General features: G+C 37.6%; 1 pseudogene; it reads right to left on the reverse strand.

The window, feature by feature from the left end:
• Positions 1–10196: 10196 nt before the first annotated feature.
• On the reverse strand, positions 10197–11157 carry LOC101588508 (annotated as a pseudogene).
• Positions 11158–11687: the final 530 nt, after the last annotated feature.

Here is an 11687-nt window from a genome sequence, read left to right on the forward strand (position 1 = left end):
TATACATATGTATGTATATTTATCTAAGATAAAAAGGAATAGAAACAGTGTTCATATTATTTGTCCAAACTTCCATGCTTATATCTGGTAATCTGAGCAACTACTTTGAAGATAACAATATGTAATGTAGTAACCACTGTTAATTTCCTATCATTTTGTTTTGAAATTTTGTGTCTTTTTTATTGTGGTTTTATTCTCTTAAAATGAAAATAAAAGCTGGTTGGAGAGGAAGCAGCACATGCTCTCTGGTGTGTACGTGTACAGGCAGGCTAGGGCAGAAGGTGGTCAAGTGAGTCCCTGTCAGGCTGCTGTTGGTGTGCTGCCATCAGCACCTCAGGAAGTCACACGACTCTGTCTCCCGTGTGCAACGTTCATGGGAAATGTCAATGGGAGATCTTCAGCACCCTCTGAGGAACGCACAGACTGTTCAGGGAAGATGGGATTTCAAAGTTACAGCTCCTCACAGACCAGTTTCTGCTCCCTTGAGCAAAGAAAAGTGGGCCAGAATTCAGGGAGGGAGAGAGTCTGTCTGAAGTGAAATGTGAAAGCAAATTTCAATGTTCATTTGTTAAGATTAGTCTGATCTTTTAAGCAGAAGCATAATAGGTGAGAAGATGGAAATCAGTGAGTTTCTGAAATTCTTTAAGTGGATTCTGCTGAAGAATTGTGATTGCTGAGGTGTCTGAGGTTCTCATGTTTGGTGATTTATGTTTATAGTTATAGAAAAGTATCAACTACTACAAACCACCTACTACTCCAAAGGTCCTTGTCTGCTAAGCTTTGTGGCATAGTCAGTCATCCATCCCAGTCAAGTGACAGTGTACCTGTGTAACTGTGGCTTTAGATGAACAGTCCTATTTGTGCGATTCTAAAAATACAAACCCAAATCATTACTTTATGAGAGCAGTTTTAAAAATGGACTGTGTATTTATTGTGGTGTCAACCCTGGTATCCTTTTATAGGGGATATAAGAAGACTCCCTCTTTTAGTTATGGTGTAAGAGTCACATACGTAGAAAAACAAGTATTTTTTTAAAAACATAGAGGTAAAGATTACATCTTTTGGGACAGATTTTATGTTTTAGTATTACAAGTTTCTTTTTGGCATAGTGAAAAAAGTATGGACTTTAGAATCAGAGAGATCTTGGTGTGTTTACTATTTATAAAACCTGAAGCCAATCTTGTCACTTCTTCCAGCATGGGTTTCTTCAAAAGATTTTCATTTTCAAATGGGAAATTATTGGAGGTTTCTAAACAAGGGAATGGTGTAATCATAGTTGCATTTTAAAGATCTCATTTCTAAAAGATCTGTTACAATCTGGGGATTATGTGGGATGAGAGTACTTTCATCTCTCACCCCACATAATCCCCTCTCCTTCTTACTGGTTCACTTAGAAAACTTCACTGATATTTTTCTGGGTATGCTGGCACATGCCTCTGATCACAGAACTCTGGGATGCTGAGGAAGGAGTCTGAACAACTTAGCGAGGTCCTGTCTCAAAATAAAAAGGGATAAAATAAATGAGATGAAATGGACTTCTGGGGGTGATGCTTCATGAGAAGGCCATAGGTTCAATCCCTAGTGCCACCAATCACCAACAAAATCTATATTTTATAACACTTCAGTGGCTGAAAATTACTGCCAATTAATTTTTCCCACTGGTATCCCCTGGCTGAAAAAATGTAATCAAATGATAAGGAATATGCTTTCCCCTATGTGGCATATACTGTTGGGGTGGATAAAAAATGTACATTTTGTGTATATGTTTATTAGCATATGCTTGTGATGCTTAATAATTGCATTCATCTTGGGGAACTGGCATGCATACATCACATCTTAATCATTTCTCTAAGAGCTGATTGAATTTTGAAAGAGAAATAATGTGGGTGAGAGATGCTTGCATTTTGTTGCCTTGATTGCTACAAGGTTTCCTGTCCCTGCCTGCCATGCTGCACTTGCAGTGCTCCGTGTCTGTGTCCCCTAAGTCCCCTGCTGTTGCTTCTTTGCCTGCCCTACCTGTCTTGTGTCATCTCAGTTGTTTAAATTGTACTTGTCTCCCAAGTCCTTCCTGGAGTCATTCATGACTCATGGTGTCAACACTTGATGATGTCCCTTACTGTGCTTTGCACAGCCTTTGTGTTACTTAGCACATGGTGTCTGGGTTTGGCTTTCTGCTCTTAGGGAGTGGAGAACTTCTACAGCTCCATGACCTGCACAACACTGTGATGCAATACAGAGCCACTGAGGCACATGCACATAGCTGCACTGGATGTGCTTCTGAATGAGGGGATGACACAGGCATGAGCAGCACTGTCAGATACCAGACAGTTTAAGGGGACCAGGAAATATGTATTTGTCTTCCTTTGGGATCTGTCGGGGACATCCATTCATGTAGGGTAACATCGATAAATGTTTGCTATGTATTCCAAATCCCTGTATGCCCTTAACTTTTATCACTAACTACTTTTCATTTTTTATCTAGGGAAAAATAGATTTATCTGGCTGATAGAAACACGTATTCTCTAATGCTTACTCTTGCACTGTGCCACTTCTCCGTAATAACCTCACCAGCCAAAGCACCTGTGCATATTGTACCAGTCCTCAAATTTGACTTTTGTTTTGCTTTACTTTTTCTCCATTGCGTCTGTCAACTTTGAACAAATAATATGGATGTTATACATCAGCTCTTAGTGTGTCGATTATTTCATTATACATGTTTATCTGTATATGTGATTTTTATTTGCTGTTTTCCTTCTCAATGTTTTATTATGAGAAAGTTCAAATGTGTACAAAATTGGTAGATAGTATAATAATATTTTTTGGCAGATCCAGGGATTGAACTCAGGCCCTTGTACTTGCCAGGGAAGTGCTTACTGTACTGATCCATCTCCCTGGCCCCCAGTATAATAAGCTTATGTGTTTACAGCATTCACTTTTAACATTCTGGTGTTTTTACTTTCTCTATACTTCTATCTATTCTATTTTTATGGCTTTTTTATAAAGTAAATTTTATATATGTTGAAAGATTCAAGCCTAACCATACAGATTTGGTAGAGGGAGGGATTTATGTATCTCATATCTCTCTGAAGTCATAGAGCATCTCTATTTTCTAGGAAGTTTCTTTCTAAGCTGATCATTTGGCACACGCCTCTAACATAAGCACTCTGGGAAACTACATCAGGATCACAAGATTCTGAGCCCAGCCTGGACAATTCGACAACTTAGCAAGACCTTGTCTCAAAATAAAAAATAAAAAGGACTGAGGATATAGTGCAGTGTGAAGACTCTGGATTTAATCCTCAGTACAAGAAAAAAAAAATGTTTCTTTTCACCTCTTCTCAGTTAATATCTCTTTTTCTCCTGCTCTCAGGTAATTATTTTTTCTGAAATAGTTTTGTTTTATGATTCTGAAACTTTATTTATTTATGCATTTAATTAGGTAGTGAGATTTTTGACTCAGAAACTTGCTATGTAGTTCAAACTTGCTTTGAACTCTTAGTGATCCTCCTGCTTTAGCCTCCTGAGTTCTAAGATTATAAGCGTGCATGACCACTTCTCACTATTCTAGAACTTTATATCAATGGAATAATACAACAGAAATGTTTTAATGTTTGTCATATTTTATTCATCATACTATAATTTTTAACATTCACTGGTGGTGTTGCAGGTAATGGTGGCTACTTATTTTTTATTATTTCAGTTTCTTTCAATGATTATGCTGTAGCTGTTAAATATCTTCTGTATAAACTTTTCATGGAGCTATATTTCATTTATTTTGCCAAGTTGCTACAGATTTTCTGGGTCCAAGCATTGGTATATTTATCCTCATACGAGAAACTGCTACCAACACATGTCTATAACCTCAGCTAATCAAGAGAATATGGAGGATTATAAATTTGAAGTCAGAAAGGGTAACTTAGTGAGACCTTGCCTCAAAATTTAATGGGAGTGTGTATATCTCACTATGAGTCCCTGGATTCCACCTCTAGTACCAGCCACCCTGTAAACAACAATAAAATCCCAACAACAGCAAGAAGAAGCCTACCAAACTTTTCCAAAGCAGCTTGCTGTTTATGAACCACACTGGTGATGCAGAGGCTCTGGTCATTCACGTTTTCCCCATCACTGGTGCTGTCCACGTGGAATCTACATGTCTTAGTGTGTGTGTGGTATCGCATACATGTGACTGTGAGCTTGAATTCCTCTTATGACTAAAGATGTTGAGCAGTTTTTTGTTTGATTTTTTTTTTGAACTGGGGATTGAACTCAGGTCCTTGCACTTGCCAGGGAAGCGCTTATTCTACTGAGCCATCTCCCTGGCCCCTGTTGAGCAGTTTTTTATGGATTATTGTACAGTTCTACAAAACTTAAATATATTACGTTATCTGTTCATATTAGTGATGTAGAATTAAGGATTTTGCTTTGATGTTGGTGCTGCATATGACACACTTAGGATATGTTTATGCCCATGTACCCCTACATCTTTTCTTCTTCTCATCCTTGATCTCTAAGCATACACTGTCTCTTGTCTTGCCATCCCTCTTTTAAAAATATTCAGATTTCTCATACAAGAGAAAACACGTAATGTTTAACTTTCTGTATCTGCCTGATCACTTAACATCATGGCTTCTTCATTGGCCATTTTAATGTTTTACTTTATGAAATGTAACTTTATGTCTTTGTCCAGTTAAAAAATAAATTATTCTGTTTTTTCCTAATTAAGAAAATCATTTTCTCCCTCTGCCTTCCTTCTTTCCCTCCTCTTCCTCTTCCTCCCCCCTCCTCTTTCAGTTAAACCCAGAGCCTCAAACATTCTAGGTGAGCATGTTACCACTGATCTAAATATCCACCTGCATGATCTGGTTTATTTGCTTCATTTTGGTTTTGGTTTTGTTGCTGTGTGTGTGGGATACAGAGAATTGAACCTGGTGTAGGAATGATATTGGACCTCTGAATGATAAAGGGGATATAACATAACTCCTGACCTGCTAAATGTCAGATACATGGAGTTTGTGTTTTCTAAAATCTAAGAATGAATTATTTTGTTTATTCATTATTATTAATTGTCAAAGAGTGAATTTTAAGGAACTACAAAGGCAATGGTAGTGTTTGTTAAGGAGAGTTTTGGCTCTTGAGAGAAAGCAGGGGTCCCAAGTGAGTTGCCATGGATCCCACTGCACAGAGGAAGTTTTATAGAGCAAAATCACAAGGTGGGTATAATGTGAGTTGAAGCTATGGTCAACCAATAAGATTATATGTGTAGTTGCATAGATAATATTGACATAATAGGGAAGAAAGTCATGCAGCAAGTATGCATGCAAAGAACAAAGAATTTCTCAGGAAGGGATGGCTCCAGTAGTATTGGTCACCCACTGACATGACTGATGTGAATCGAGAGTTTATTGGACCAGGTGTTACCAGTTATCTCTTGAGGAGGCATGTAGGCCTGATCATTTCATCAACATCTTTATCCCTGGATTCCAGCAGACATGTGTTTGGCCACAGTTCCAACGTGCTTTTGTGTTTTGTACTAACTCTCTTCAGGGCCCAGTCCTAGCTGACTGCCCATACCTAACTTGGTTGTCTATAAGAAAGCTAAGACCTTTATACTGGGCTAATACTTTTGTGATTTTACTTTGAGACAAGATCTCTCTAAGTTGCAAAGTGAGTCAGTGCGCTCATAGTTCTGATCTTCTTGGCTTCTCAGCAAGTGAAGGTCACATATGTGCCCTAGTATACCTGGAACTGATATAATTTAAATTATAGTAGTTCTTTGCATACAGAGATGCAAGTTGTTTGACATAAATTGTTTGATATTTTTCCCAGTGTTCAGGTTGGCAATTCATTTTCTTAGTATGCTTTGGTTTGTTTACAGGTCATATGTGAGTTAATTCAGGTTTCAGAAACAGTCATTGAAGGGCAGACTGTCTTCTGCATCAAGTTTAAACTTTTATTTCCACCATTAAAATGTTCTTGATTCTCCAGGGTAAACATGGCATTTCTAATTATAAATGGCATAGGACTCTTTTCTTGTCTTGCTACACTTTTCAAAGTATGTATCTCACCACATCTCACTAAGGTGTGATCTTCTTGAACTGATTTCCAATTTTAATTTATCTCTGTGTGTTCTTCTGTACTTTAAATGTTGTCATACACAGAAAGGGATTGAAAATACTTGGTGAATGAGTGCACTATAATTGAGAAATGAGAAAGACTAAATGTGAAAATAAATTAAAATTAATTGTTTACAATTCCCCTGCCCTTTTCATTTTCTATTTCAATGTATGCTAAAGGTACTGGAGAGTCTAAAGCTGTGCTATTTATAAAAGCAATAATTATTATTTGAAGTATCTCCATTCTGGTGGTCATTTTTTTCTGTTGAAGGCCTCCAGATCTTTATAAGAATTCAGCACAAAGTCAACTTTTTCTTAGATTCTACAGATAGTAATCTACTTTATAACCCAGATAATTTTAAGAATTGATAGCATTTTATTAAAAAGTGTTAGAATTTTTCTAGTTGTACAAAGTTGCCACCTACTGAAGATACCCCTTCTAAGTGGCTATTGAATACAAGGAAACAGCCATAGTCATTTTGTATTTAAGTTTAGATAAAAAGTAAGTATCATTTATGGAACATTTCATGGAAAATTGGTCTCTCCTTTTCTTTTTGTCTTTTACTTTTTACATATGACATTAGGGCTTGGCAAAATTAGCCGGGGGAGTAGGCATGACTGCTTAATTACAAGATCCTGGAACACATGTGCAGAATACTTCCCGAAGCTCTGCACGTAGACTCCGTGTGAGAACCTGAGCTGATTTTCAGTAGAATGACCTGGACTGGATGTGAGCCTGAGGTGTGGGACCTCAGCACTGCCTTTTAGGGCCTGTTTATAGAAGTTCTTATGGATTTCTTTGAGATTTCGACAGAATAAATGGACACAAATGTCAAAAAGAAGTAACTGTGATGGCTTTCCTCATGACAGCCTACTCTGCTATCTCCAGTGTTTTTTTTTTTTTTTTTTTTTTTTCTTGCTTTTTCTTCTTTTTTTACTGGTTTTCTGCAAAACCCGTCCCTTCCTCCTTTTACTTTTTCAAATACTTTGCAACTGATTTTTGCCTGTTTTATTTAGTTCTTCATTTGAGATTAAAGAAACCTGGAATCCAACCCCACAAGGAGACTTAAGAGACTCAAAACCTGGTAACTCTCAATTGGCAAGCCATCTTTGGAGGAGCTGATAACAATTTAATCTTTGAGTGTTGATTGTGTCAGCATTGCACTTAGAAAAAGAATGAATAGAACTTCTGTGGTTTAAAATGCAGTTTATTAAAGGTAAGCTCATTCTGTCTAGTAGCATTCCATATTTGTTGACTACTGAGTCAACTCTATAAATAAGTTATTATTATTGTTATTTTATATTTAGGTCAGGGTGTACAGGGTGTACAGGATCTCACTGCATAGATCAGACTCATAGTGATCCTCCTGTTTACAGCCTCCCAAGTGCTGGGATTACAGGCACGCGCCACCATGCCCAGTCTCAATCGCCATCTCAGCACACCCAGGTAGCGGGGCCAGCACGGCAGGCTGGGGGATTGAACTCTCAGCCCCTGTGTCTGCCTAAGCAGGCACTTTAATCCACTGAGCTATTTGGCTGGCCCAAGAAATTATTTTGTATGAAGGCTCATTTTCTGTCCTCTGCGTGCAACTGTGTTATAGTGAAAGTCTCAGGTATGAAGCCCCAAAGCCTGGCTTTTAACTGCAGCTCTGCTTCTTCTTCCCTCCAGCAATCATAATCTATTAATTTATCTTCTAGTCACTTTTTTGTAGAGTGAATCAATGAGGTTTCCTCATTAGACCATCAGGAGGATCACCTGAGAAAAGGTGGCAGCACCTTTAGCAGGTGCTTTGAGTCTACTCCCTTCTCTCCTGAAATCCTTGCCTAGGCCACTGCCTCTCTTCCTGGTGTTACTGTATCAACCCTGCCCAACATAGTATGGAACTGAGTGCCTGACACACACCATGCATGCACTCCACCCCTCAGCTATATGCACAGCCCAAGTGGCCTTTTCCCATTGCAGCTAGATTGGCATTAAAAATGAATCTAAGGACCAGGGAGATAGCTCAGTAGAATAAGCCCTTGCCTGGCAAGTGCAAAGGCCTGAATTCAATCCCCAGTTCTACCAAAAAAAATCTGATCATATCATTCCTTATTCCTATATGTAACCCCCTGTATGATTTCCCATGGCATGACTATAGACTTCACAATTTTTATTGGCATTCCAAGAGTCTGCATTATTTTATCTTTCCTGAGTTTCTGGTTTCATTTTGATGAAATTGCCCTCTGAATTTTTGTTCTTCTAGCTACTCTGGGATCTTAGCTTCACTGGTTCTTCATGTAGCTCCTTGTCTTGGAGTCTTCACATATATGTTGGCCCTTCTTTTTGAGCAATATTTTCCTTCTTGTTGTCCTTCTCTCCATGCCCCAGTTTCCTGTTCACTCCTTATATTTTAGCTTAGATGTCAAAATTAGGTCTCTTCTAACATTAGCCCTACCCCTCAATGGTACTATTTTTTACCTTAGAAAAAAAGTTAAGTTTACCTGAAATTTTGTTTTATACCTAGAAAACATTTCTACTAATGTGTTCAATTCTTCTGAGATCCATCTTTACATCTAATCTACTTCTCTTATACAACATTGTTGAGTGGTGTTGAATAATTGTACACTGACAGTTTGTTATTTGTGGCTCTTTCCCTGTCTAGAGCGTTGGACCGGAAATGATGTACATACTTTGTTCAACTATATAAATCTCTAGTGCTTAGTACAATACCTGATTATTGTAGGCATTTCATAAATATTGAATTCAGGTGGAGAAGGGTCAGCTTCTCTGCTCAAACGTTTAATTCTGAGAAGCAGATACTTGCAAAGCTATCTAAGTGAGAAGACACCTGCTGGACTGGATGTGTTAACTGAAATCAACCTGTTTCTCTGATGACAGATATCTGGAGGCCTTTATACCATACACCTGATGATTTTAAAACTGCTGTGAAAAACAATATTACCATGTACTTTCTTCATTTTATTCCTGTGAAGAAACATATAAGACCATGGTAAGAGACTCTGAGAATGATTTTTTTATTCATTTATTCATTCATTCATTCATTCATTCATTCACTCATTCATTCATTCAATTAACATGGCTAGATTCAGTTCCTAGTAGGTACTAGGTACTATTTTTTACCTTAGAAAAGAAGTTAAGTTTTTCTGCAATTTCGTTTTATACCTAGAAAAGAAAATAAAACTAATTCACTTCCTCTAGCTTCATGTAGTTTGTTACCACTTCAAATACTTGGTTTTGCTTTCCAATCTGTTTTACAGACACATATTTATAAATTTAGAATAAAACAATTATGCAGTATTTTGCTTCTACACTTAATCTATTTGACTACATTTATTTAATTTTTGAGATGTTTTTCATTTGAAAGTAATCTTAATGCTTTTAAATTCACAATATGCTAATTTAAATGCCCAATCCTATTTTATCTAAAACACACATTGCAAACATACAAATGTCTATTCTAGTCTCTCCACGTGTCAGTGCCCATTTGTATAATGGTTTGAAATGGGGAGAATAGATTTTTTCCCCTTAATCTGCAAGTCAGTATGTAGTTCTTTACAGTTAAGTTTAGCAAAATTCACATAAAATAGTAATTAATAATGATCTTCTTTACTTGTTAACTCACAAAGAAACATCTTCAAAACTGCATTTTGTTAGTTTCTGTACTAAAGTGTAGAAAAACTGAACTACACAAATACTGAAAAGTTAAAAATTCCTTTATTTTTTATTCCTGGTACCACTACCAGAACTTACAGGGCAGTACAGCTAATGTAAGGAAAATTAAAAAAAGACAAAGCTACAACAAATAAAATCCTCAGGAATGTGCATCTAATTGACAGTACATTGCATTAATCAATAACTGCCTTTTTTTTGCAAACTGTGGCTATGACAGTCCTGAACCAGAAGGGTTTCCTGTTTAAGCTGCAGTAACTTTTCTGACTATGGATCATCATTCCTTTTGTAGCAGATTTTTACAGTTCCTCTGATGCATTTGGGATGACTGTCTCAAAGTAACCTGCAGCTTTCCTGACAACTCCTCACTCTCTCTCCTGCTAAGAACTGTAGTCCTCTTCTGTTGATAGTTAAAACCTTCTGCTACCATATCCACCACCAGATCCATAACCACCACCATAGGGACTAGAAGAGCTTCTTCCACCAAAACTGCCTCCCTTCATGGGTCCATAATTTGACTGATGTTGTCCACTATGATTTCTAAAGTCATTATAGTTCCCACCACCACTGTAGTTACCACCACCAACATTTGCTCCTTCATTGTAACTATCATATTCTTTAACTATGATAGGAGAAGAATCCACCACCGTATCCACCACCTTTGTTTCCATATCCTGGTCCACCACCACCATACCCTCCTCTACTACTGTAACCAGGACCACCACCATAGTTTCCACCATCACCTCCAAATCCGTTATATCCACCATCACCTCCTCCATAACTACCTCTGCTGCCACCTCCTGCACCACCATAACCTTCTCTTCCACCAAAGTTTCCACCACAGCCAAAATTCCCTCCACCACCTCCAAAGTTTCCTCCACAACCCATAAACTTGCCAGATCCACCTCCATGGCCTCTTTGTGATCCAGTAGACTGTACCTTTTGTTTAGAAAGGGCCTTTTTCACTTCACAATTATGCCTATTAATAGTATAGTATTTGTGAACAACAATTTTATCAACTGTGTCGTGATCATCAAAAGTTACAAAAGCAAATCCTCTCTTTTTCCCACTCTGCCTGTCTTCCATAACTTCTATGGTTTCAATCTTGCCATAATTTTCAAAGTAGTCTCTCAAATTACATTCTTCTGTATCTTCTTTAATACCACCAACAAAAATTTCCTTCACTGTTAGATGGGCACCAGGCTTTACTGAATCCTCTCTAGAAACAGCTCTCTTTGGTTTCAGTACACATCCACCAACTTTGTGTGGTCGAGCACACATTGCTGCATCCACCTCCTCAACTCAAGAAGTCACAAAACCAAATCCTCTGGAGTATTTTGTTTGAGGATCTCTCATTACGACTCAATCTGGGAGTATGCCTCATTTCTCAAAGCATTCTCTTAAACTATCATGGTATTTACAGGGCAATATACCTGATGTAATGAAAAGAAAGAAAAAGACAAAACTACAGCAGACAAAAGACCTCAGGAATGTGCATCATTTCAAAACTCAGACCACCAATAAACAGCTTCCTCAACTGCCCTGGTTCCTTTGGGTCATGGGCCTCCCCCGGGTAACGATGGGACAGCCAGAGAACAGCTGGGGGTGACAGAGTGGCGATTTTACATCCATTTTGAGACCGGATTCCTGACTACATTTTGATAGCAGACATTTTGTAACGTATGATTTTTAGTGACTTTTAAACATTCCATTATAAATATGTAATGATTTAAAAATATTTTGCTCCTTTTATGTGTATTTTTTATAAACTTGTTTAATAATTACTGAAATAGGTTATGGTAAAAAGGCAGTTTGAGCATTTTAAAAGTTTCTGATATATTTCTATAGTGCTCTTTGAAAGAAATGTAATAAAGTTGCATTCTCAAAAATAGTTTGTTAAT

Source organism: Octodon degus, unplaced genomic scaffold, assembly GCF_000260255.1.
Source record: "Octodon degus isolate 3935 unplaced genomic scaffold, OctDeg1.0 scaffold00081, whole genome shotgun sequence".
NCBI classification, from domain to species: Eukaryota; Metazoa; Chordata; class Mammalia; order Rodentia; family Octodontidae; genus Octodon; species Octodon degus.